Below are 9,174 nucleotides of genomic sequence, written 5' to 3' on the forward strand. Positions count from 1 at the left end.
GGCGACTGTGTGTAGTTTTTGCAAAGGTTTAGAAGTTTCTACAGCTTTTAAAAGTACAGATTTTAACATATCATCATGTCATTGTCAATAGAAATCCTGCACTCTGTACATTTATTTTAGTTATAATGTACATAATCCATATGACACATGTTTATTCAACATTTATTCTTTATTTCTTTGCACTACTTGTACTATTTACAACATACAGAACAGCTGATTTGTACATAGACTCTTCGGTGTGTCCTGATAATAGTGTTGGCCTCTCTTTGCACATGCTTCTTTACAGTACTGCACTGTACCACTCAGCATTCTTTATTCTTTACCTCAGCTTATCTGTCCAGTTCTTCTTGTCCTTGTTCCGAGCTGTATGACTATGTCTGTGTCGTACACTGAGAAAAAATGTAAACCGCAGTCAAATTCCTTCCCTCGGTGGATTTTTGCAAACCTTATACTGTATGTTATTATATAAGGATTGTATGTCAACTGTTCAACAGTTGGTGTCAGTTTTTGCATACCTTTATATTCATATACATGACATAACACATATTTTACCATAGAATATGAACTCTTTATCCTGTAGAGCAGATTCTCCTGAAAACAAAAATATATGCAGCACGTCAAGATACAAAACAATGAGAATCCAAAGCGTGTAAACCTCCCCTGCTGGTTGTTGAAGTCTGCTGTTGCTTATGATAAACTGTTTCAGGAGGTTTCATCTGGATAGCGTACTGTATACCCAGTCTTTTGGAAATCCATCAATTATTTGTGAATGCATGTGTGTTTGTGAGTGTAGCGGTGCTTATAGGATTTTGCCTCTGCAATAAATTAGACTACACCACTGCACTGCATCAGGGTTACCGAATCCATTCAAAAGTGCTGCACAATCTGAGTGAACAGATGCTAGTTTCTATAAAATACAATCTTGTACGATTTCTTCCAGAAATGCTTGTTGGGAGTTGGAGTTAAAGCTCTTTGTTTTTATGTCTTTGTCATTTTGACGTCACTATTTATGAAGAAAATGAAACAGACTTTTACCCCAAATAAGTCTCTTTTTTTATATTATAACATTCAATTGAAATCTCCCAGACCAATCAATATTAACTATTCACTGTACAGATGATCGTCTGTCCTACAGTGACTTCAGCCTCGAGAACAGACGCACAGAACGATAACAAAGCTCCACAAAAAGGGACGCTAGTGTCTGATGTTTGACAGAGAATCCAAGGCTGCAGTATTCTTTATAAGTTTTCACACTTAATAACATCAGCCTGTTTTACAGACGCTTCATAAAAGAGAGCACAATACTGCAGATCCAATATCATGAATGCAGAAATATTCAGAGCAGCAGGTCTGGGTCTGAAAGGCTCTGTCTCTCTTCCTCTCACTTTGTTATTCACTTCAATTTAAATTCCACATCTCCAGTCGGTCCCTGCGGGCGTCACTTCACACTGTCTCAACTCCAGAGAATTAAGAAGCAGGAATTCATTCATCCCCGCTGCAATTAGTTTACTTAATTTGGCCATGAAATGAAGCAGCGTCCGTCGTCTACAAAAGCACTTTGTGTTCAGCACTGAAGGGTGACCTTTAATTGCACCATGAATGTGAATCAGAGCCTAATTATGCTTTTGTATATGGCTAAACATATACATCGTGTAGATAAAGAGGCATATATTGTGCCTTGCCATGTTAGGAGAAAAAAAGGATAATTATTGACAAGCTCAGGATTTAATTATCATCTCCAGGCGACAAACTGTGTTTTGGGGTCAAACACAGCTGGGTTTGGACTTAATTGACAGTGTTGGCATCACCAGCAAACAACTCCTCAACTGTCAAAATATTATGATGATGATTGACAAGTACAGCACTCTTCAATCCAAACACACCCATTTTTAAAATAACCAAAACTCTTCTCACTTTGGCAGGAAATAATGTGTTATTAGAAGATGCCATCAGGCAACAGATTGGCTGTCGGGCGCACCGGGAGAATTCCTGGTGGCCCAGCAAGCTGATTGGTCTGGAGTGCCAAGACAGTGTTTGAAAATGTTAAATTACAAAATGGGTTCATCAGAGAAAACAACACAGGGAAGCTCACTGGCCCTCAGAACTGTAAACCGTCAGCCCTCGTCTGCTTTTACCTGATAGTATGATGTCTTGCTGTCATCACACGCGATGAGTCGGATGCACGTTCACATCAACTCAAACTTCCGAAAGAGAAAATCGACGGAGCGCATTAGAAGAAGAAAGGCCTGGAAGGAAAGTGCTGCTAAAAGTTGTAAAATTTACAGAAATGTTCACGAGCAGGGAACATCTTGTTGTTTAAAAAGAAAAAAAAACATATATCAAAATTCAAATTTTATATTTGCTGAGTTGATTGTTATCCAAACTTAATCATGTGGTGGAAGTACAAAGGTCTTACTCTCCAAATTGAAGACACAAGGCTGTTTTTAGGTATTTTGGACGTTGTTCTTAAAATAAAAGTAAAAGATATGTTACTGGCATAAACATAATCTTAAAAATAACGTAACAAAAAGGATTCCCGGCCTGAATTATTATCCGAGTCGGCTCCTGGATGCCATCACTTCTAGTAAGTAGTTCATTAAGAAAGTTATTCTCTATGCGGATGATGACGACTTAAGACAAACGTGTACCCTCTTTAGGATATGGAAAAAAAACTGAACTCCAGTTTTACCTGTCTTTTGTAATAAGGCTCTGTGGGTAAAATGCTTTTTGCCACAGCTGATTGATTTATTGAAGTAATGAAGTTGACCACTGGGAGATGTTGGCAAACAGCTGATTGGGTTGCCACATCTAGCCCTTCTAATACAGTATGACGGAGAGACCACCCCCCTTGTTAACCTGTCATCCCCCTCTCTCCATCCTGTAGTGTCAGTAAGAGTGCAGGGGAAAAGGCTTTGTTTCCTGACTCGTTGATCCTTTATTTGACCAACGTTTTTACAAGGTAGAATCAACCTCCCCGACCACGGATCTGAAACTTAAAGGGTCACTGCAGTCAGTTTGCTCGTCACATGTAAATGCAGTGAACCTGGTCCATTCCCTCTGTTGAAAATGAACAAATCCCCTCCTGAGGATATCAAATACAGAGAATACATCGCCCGAGGTGAGGTTGGTGAACAGAAGCTAGTTTAAATTTGTCTGTCTAAAATGAAAAATGTTGTGCTTTTATTTTATTTTAGCATTACAATGTGACATTTGTCAGTCATTTAATAGGTTGCACAGCGACTTATAGCACATGAACTTACATTTGCCGTCCTTACTTACAGTGTGTGTATTTATCTCCAGAGAGATTCTGTAATTATTCCACATGACTGACAAACACATAAAAACACAAGCAGCAGGTCGCAGCTCCGTCTCACTGCCTCTCTGACTTTTACAGTCTGTATTTCATGTCATGCTGTTAAACCATCTGTCTGCGCGCTGCCTGCAACAGTCGACTCGGGTAAAACACGAACTACCTCACCCCCGCCCCCTCTCTGTCTCTCCCCTCTCTGTCTCCCCCCTCTCTTCGACCCTTTTTCCTCCACATCTTCCTCCTCTATCCGTCTCTGCACTCCAGGTTACACTTGACAATTCATCAAAGACACTTACAACACATACACACACATAAACAACCCTACCTCTACCTCTCACTAAGGCTGAACATTAGTGCCCCCTATGGCCGGTACAGGGAAAACACCAGCAGGCTCTGTGCACATCCTTCCTCTTCCTCTTCCTCCCTCCCTGCCCACCTCCAACTCAGAAGACTGCTACAGCCAGTAGAGTGTTGTTGCAGGAATCCCACATCATCAAGTGTGCACTTAATCCCTTCCTCCCGTTGTAAAGGTCCTGTCAGGCACTCAGTGTGCCGGTGCTTTGGAAAGTGCTCTACAAATAAAGACTATCATTATATTCTTTTACGGCTCAAAAGTTGAAGATTTTTTCAGTGTTAACACGAGCATACAAAATCCACTCAGCCATTTCTGTGAATAAGTAAATGTCATCGGTAGAAAGTGTGTCTCTCTCTCAGATAAACTTGCAGGGAAACAAACAAAGTACAAAAGCCTCTCAGACATGGCTGGAAATTGTCTCAAGGTCTCATTTAAAACACGGTTTTTACCACAAATACAGCTGGAGATTTCCCAACTTTCCATCAAAATATCCTTTTTTTTTGTCGCTTCAAATGCTGTCTTGAACTGCGGTCACTGACTTGGCTTATGACCGGTCCTTCAAGTCCACATCAGAACTCAATCAGCTTTTTCATCATCTCAGACAAACTCAGCAGGGCTGTGTTTGCCACCAAACAGATTAACATGACCATCATCTACAGCCAATAGTCCAGGTCCTGTCAAGCACTCAGTGTGCACTATCATTATATTCTTACGGCTCAAACATTTGAAGATTTCGCAGTGTTAACACGAGCGTACAAAATCCATTCAGCCATTTCCGCGAATAAGTAAATGTCATCGGTATAAAGTCTTTCTCTCAGAAAACTTGCCGGAAAACAAACTCCTGAAATGGAAATGTGGACGACTCTGTAACTAAAGCCTCGCAGACTGGAGCTGAAGTTTAGCTGAATCTATCAGAAACCAACAGATTGTCGAGATAGACGCAGAGCAAAGGCTGGTGCTGAACATAACGCCTGCTCGTGGTGTGAGGGACTCTGGTGCTTAAATGTCTAATGTAAGAAATGTTTTATTCCGGCTTTATCAAATGAGAGCTGATACATGAGACTCCTCGAGGGCACAAAAACAAATATCATTGGCAAACACAGGGTTATTGAACCATTTCTTTTATTTGAACTTTTGAGTAATGCATAAATCTTTAAAATGCAATCTAAATACATCAAAATAAACAAAGCAGGATAATATCAGCAGCGTGGTATTATTGTAAATTGCAATTTCAGCTAAAAATGTGATTTGTTTTATTCAGAGGATGAAGCAGAAGTCCTGAGGGGGAACACAGGGCGAACACAACAGCACAAAGAAGAGTTTGTATAGATATCACTTATTCTGGTGTGCCAAATAAAAAAAGTGTGTTTTCAGGATAAAAAGCAGAGATTCTTACCTTTAACTTGGATCCCCATTAGGTCCTTGTTGGTCTCTCACTTTGCTGTCAAACTGGTGGGGTGTTTTGTCCATTTGCACATGTTTTCTGAAGTTACAGCGCACTGTGTTACCTAGCACAGAGATGTTCAACCGAGGATTACATCCATTCAACGTAAACACTGAGAATCACTTGCTTTTTTTTATGTATTTATAAAATGTACAGAGCACAGAGGCCTGAATGATTCATCGTGTCAAGTCGAACTCACAATCTGAAAGTGTTCTTAAAGTTACACAACGTACTCACCGAGCTGTAGCAAGTGAACGTTTAAGCCGGTCATCGCTGACTTCACCAGCTATAATCACAGCTGTGGACGGCAGGTTTACTCAGCTGTTGTTGAGTCAAAAAAATAAATCTCGGCCGTTGCCTGGCTCGTACGTGTTTTCCCTCCAGGCCTGCACCTGTGCAAAGATGGTTTTTGTGAAGCTTTTATGTTCGGACCACAAACACAGGACTGCACTTTAGTTCACAGAAAAATTTAATTCAAATCACAAAACTAGTCAGATTCTCTGATGATCAATGTTCTGCCTTTGCTACTTAATGGTGGGGCGGTTGACCAGGACCACTTCACACTCCTGACGTAACGTATACCCGCTCCAGCCGATCGACTGTAATGAATACATTATTCATATTGACGACGACACGGAAGAGACTCTCAGGGGAGAAGCTGGGATAAGGTTTGAGCTCAGGTCAGCAGAGGTCCATCTGCTACAGAGCGAGTGTGTTTAATGAGTCCTCTGTGGTCTCCAGGTTCCTTCAGCCACTGGAGCCTTTAGACAGCATCAATAAATAAACGACACTGTGGAGCGCGAAAACAATTCCCACCGGCGTTACTGCTACTTCTGTATCTTCTTTATCCGGGGATGGTTCACTGAGTCTATATGCTCTTTTTCCTTTTCCAGACTCTTATTTCCTAATCATAGAGAAACGGCTGCTCCTTCCTCCTCTGCAGCAGTTGGAAGTTGAGAGATTTGCTCGATTTGCCTGCTGTTTGTTGCCACATAAGCAGAGTGTTGCTCATTCAATTCACTGCCTCTCATGTCAGCCACAGATCAGAAGAGTTCACTGATTTAGGTGAGTGCAGTACACTGTGATTATGTACAGTAATTTCCAGCAGTTCTCCGACTAAACTGAAACATCCAGGTTTTATTATATTCAACAGAAACGTAGTCGAAACAGCTTCTACAGAGTGTTTTGGTTTGTACCTTCAACGTCGGCTTTAATTTGCTGCTTTGGATTTTGCAACCCCATGCCGACTTTCCCTCAGCATGGGGTTGAGTGGATAATGACTGAATTATCATTTGTGGGTGAACTTATTCTTTAATTCTTACCTGTTAAAGAATCTATTCAACCTCCGTCTCATCTCAACCAAATGTGACTATGTTCTGGTGGCAGATTATTTATTTTTTTGGATGTCATTGGGTGGGTACCTGCAGAGGAAAACTTTGTGTCCACTGTTGATGGGTTAATAATCTGCATCTACGTTTTCATGATTACCTGTGATTAAACATCGCATCCCACCTGTTCTCATGTGATCCGCAGAGCTGCTCCTGCAGAACTTCAGTGTTCATTAGACATTAGAAATGTTTGACTGGCAGATTCTTGGCAGCTTGCAACTAAAAACACCAGAATGAATGTTGGCAATGTGCGTTTCTGCAACCACTGATATGTTGAAAAATTGGGTTTCTTTAGGTTCAACTTTCAGTTTTATCTCGTGTTATGCTGAGACCAAAAACCACTTGTTTAGTTTTGGGAGAAGATCATTATTTTGCTTAAAATAACTGTATGATCACCACAAACATGGCTGGAAATTGTCTGAAGGTCTCATTTAAGACACAAACAAAAACAGCTGGAGATTTCCCAACTTCCCATCAAAAATATCCTTTCTGTGTTGCTTCAAATGCTGCCTTGACCTGCAGTCACTGTCCACAACAACTCAATCAGCTTTTTCATCATCTCAGACAAACTCAGCAGGACCAAACAGATTAACATGACCATCATCTACAGCCACCGTTCAATACTCAGAGTTCAGGAACCTACAGCCGTAATTTGTCTCAACATGGTTGTTTTCGTGAGTGGAAGTACTCAAAGAAATGAATCTGATGCCAGCAAGTGAGTGAACCCAGCGGAGACACCTGAGGAGGCCAGACGTTACTGCTTGACCAGGCATCAAACTGACACAGTTACAGCCAGAAAATCACTAATCACTAAGACTGAGCCAGCACACACGATAGGTCATTACCAGCAATTTGGCTGATGTCACAAAAACAATGTGTCATGGGTTCACTCTCTTGTTTGGTCATTTTTCTTTTTCCTTTGAATAATTGGTGATTTACAAAAGACAAAGTAACGTGATGTCGACTGACTTCCAGCACCTACAGTGGAGATTTATACCTTTTTCCTTTGGTACAATAAATGATACATTTGTGTACGTGTGTGCCATGACAACTGAAAAAGATCTCAGGCTTTCTCATGCTGTCAAATTCTGATTCACTTTACGCAGGTCTTGTCCTTGTCCTGTTTGTAATATCAGTATAAACCCTTGAGGTGAATCATCTTGTTTTCAAGAGTGCAGAAGGTCGGGCTCAGCTCTGGTCGTCCTGCTATGCTATTTCCATCATGTCGAGAACAATTCTCTGTATTTTGGGAAATGTAGGACGCAACAATCTGGAATATGGAGAGGTTACAGAGGCCAACATGCGTAACTGTAAAGTGAACCTGACTCCGTGTTGCAGCCAGTAACAGTGCAGTGCAGGAGCAGTGTTTTCTGTGGGAGAGAGCAGCTTTCGTTGGTGTCGACTTCGGGCTTCTTAACTTTCGAGATCTTTTACATGCACGAGAACCTTTATGAAAAGAAAAAAGCATAACAGGTCTCCTTTGACACACACAAAAAAACATTTATTACAGCATCTTGCCTTCATTTGCCACTTAGCGCTTTATTTATGGGCCATTTAGACGAGGCAAAGTAATTTTGTTTGAAAGATTTTAAAAACTGATTTTAATTAAATGCTGCAATTTTTTTTTCTGCCCTCCAAGGCATATCTTTAAAAACACCGGCAGGCACTGAGAATATTTCAACCTGTGTCCAATCGTACAAATAAAGTACCGAGTATTTACACACTTGTAAGCAGACAGCTGTGCAGGAGATTAAAGGTGCACTATGTTGTTTTGGGGAAGAAAATGTAATAATGAGAACAAAATTCTTCATTGACTAATTTTTTTTTTCTGCCTAAAGAAATGAAATAAATAAACTCTTTGTTTCCATGACTGAATAAACAAACTGACCTTAAAGGACAACACAATTTATACTGTTTTACTTTGTTTATATGTGGCGGACCCTGCCACCTCTCTAGCTTCAAACAGTGTTCTGGGACCTTATTCTCCTCAATGTATATACAATGCATAATACAACATAGCGCCCTTTTCAGTTATGAGCCGCTGTAACAAAAGTTTAGCTCCTGCACACTTTTGACACTCTTTGTTCAGTAGCTTCATTTTTGTTCCAGTGACGGTGATCACGTAACTGGACGCAGGTTTGCAGGTGTGTTAATATAAAGTCGATTTCTGTCAGTTCCTTCTGCCTGACAAATTCAAGTATTTGTATCCTGTTTCTATGTGAACTAGGGGTAGACCAATTATCAGCCCTGGCCGATTATCAGGGCTGATATTTAGCATTTTCTGTCAAAATTTGCTACTTTGGCACTGATGCAGCATCCTCTCACCCCTAAATTCCACCAGATCCATGTTCGGACCATCTCCGATCCGCCACAGCATTGCGTATCTACTTGGTAGCAGCTCCAGCGGTCCGGACCTTTCCATAGCAGATACGCAAGGCTTCTATTTCTGCCGGATGCCGGAGCACAGAGCAGACAGGAAGTCAGACACCGAAACAGCAACATAACATCCGGTTCATTTTCATAATAAAACACTGTGTTGACGCCAGCACAAAAATCTCAAAAAAGAGACAAATCCAAGCACTTCTTCTAATCCTTCGGTTGGGAACACTAACCTTTTGTCTGTTTGTTGTTGTGTTTATAACACATACATATAACTGCAGCCATTCTGTAATTATCG

The sequence above is a fragment of the Pagrus major genome, chromosome 7 (genome assembly GCF_040436345.1).
Source record: "Pagrus major chromosome 7, Pma_NU_1.0".
NCBI lineage: Eukaryota > Metazoa > Chordata > Actinopteri > Spariformes > Sparidae > Pagrus > Pagrus major.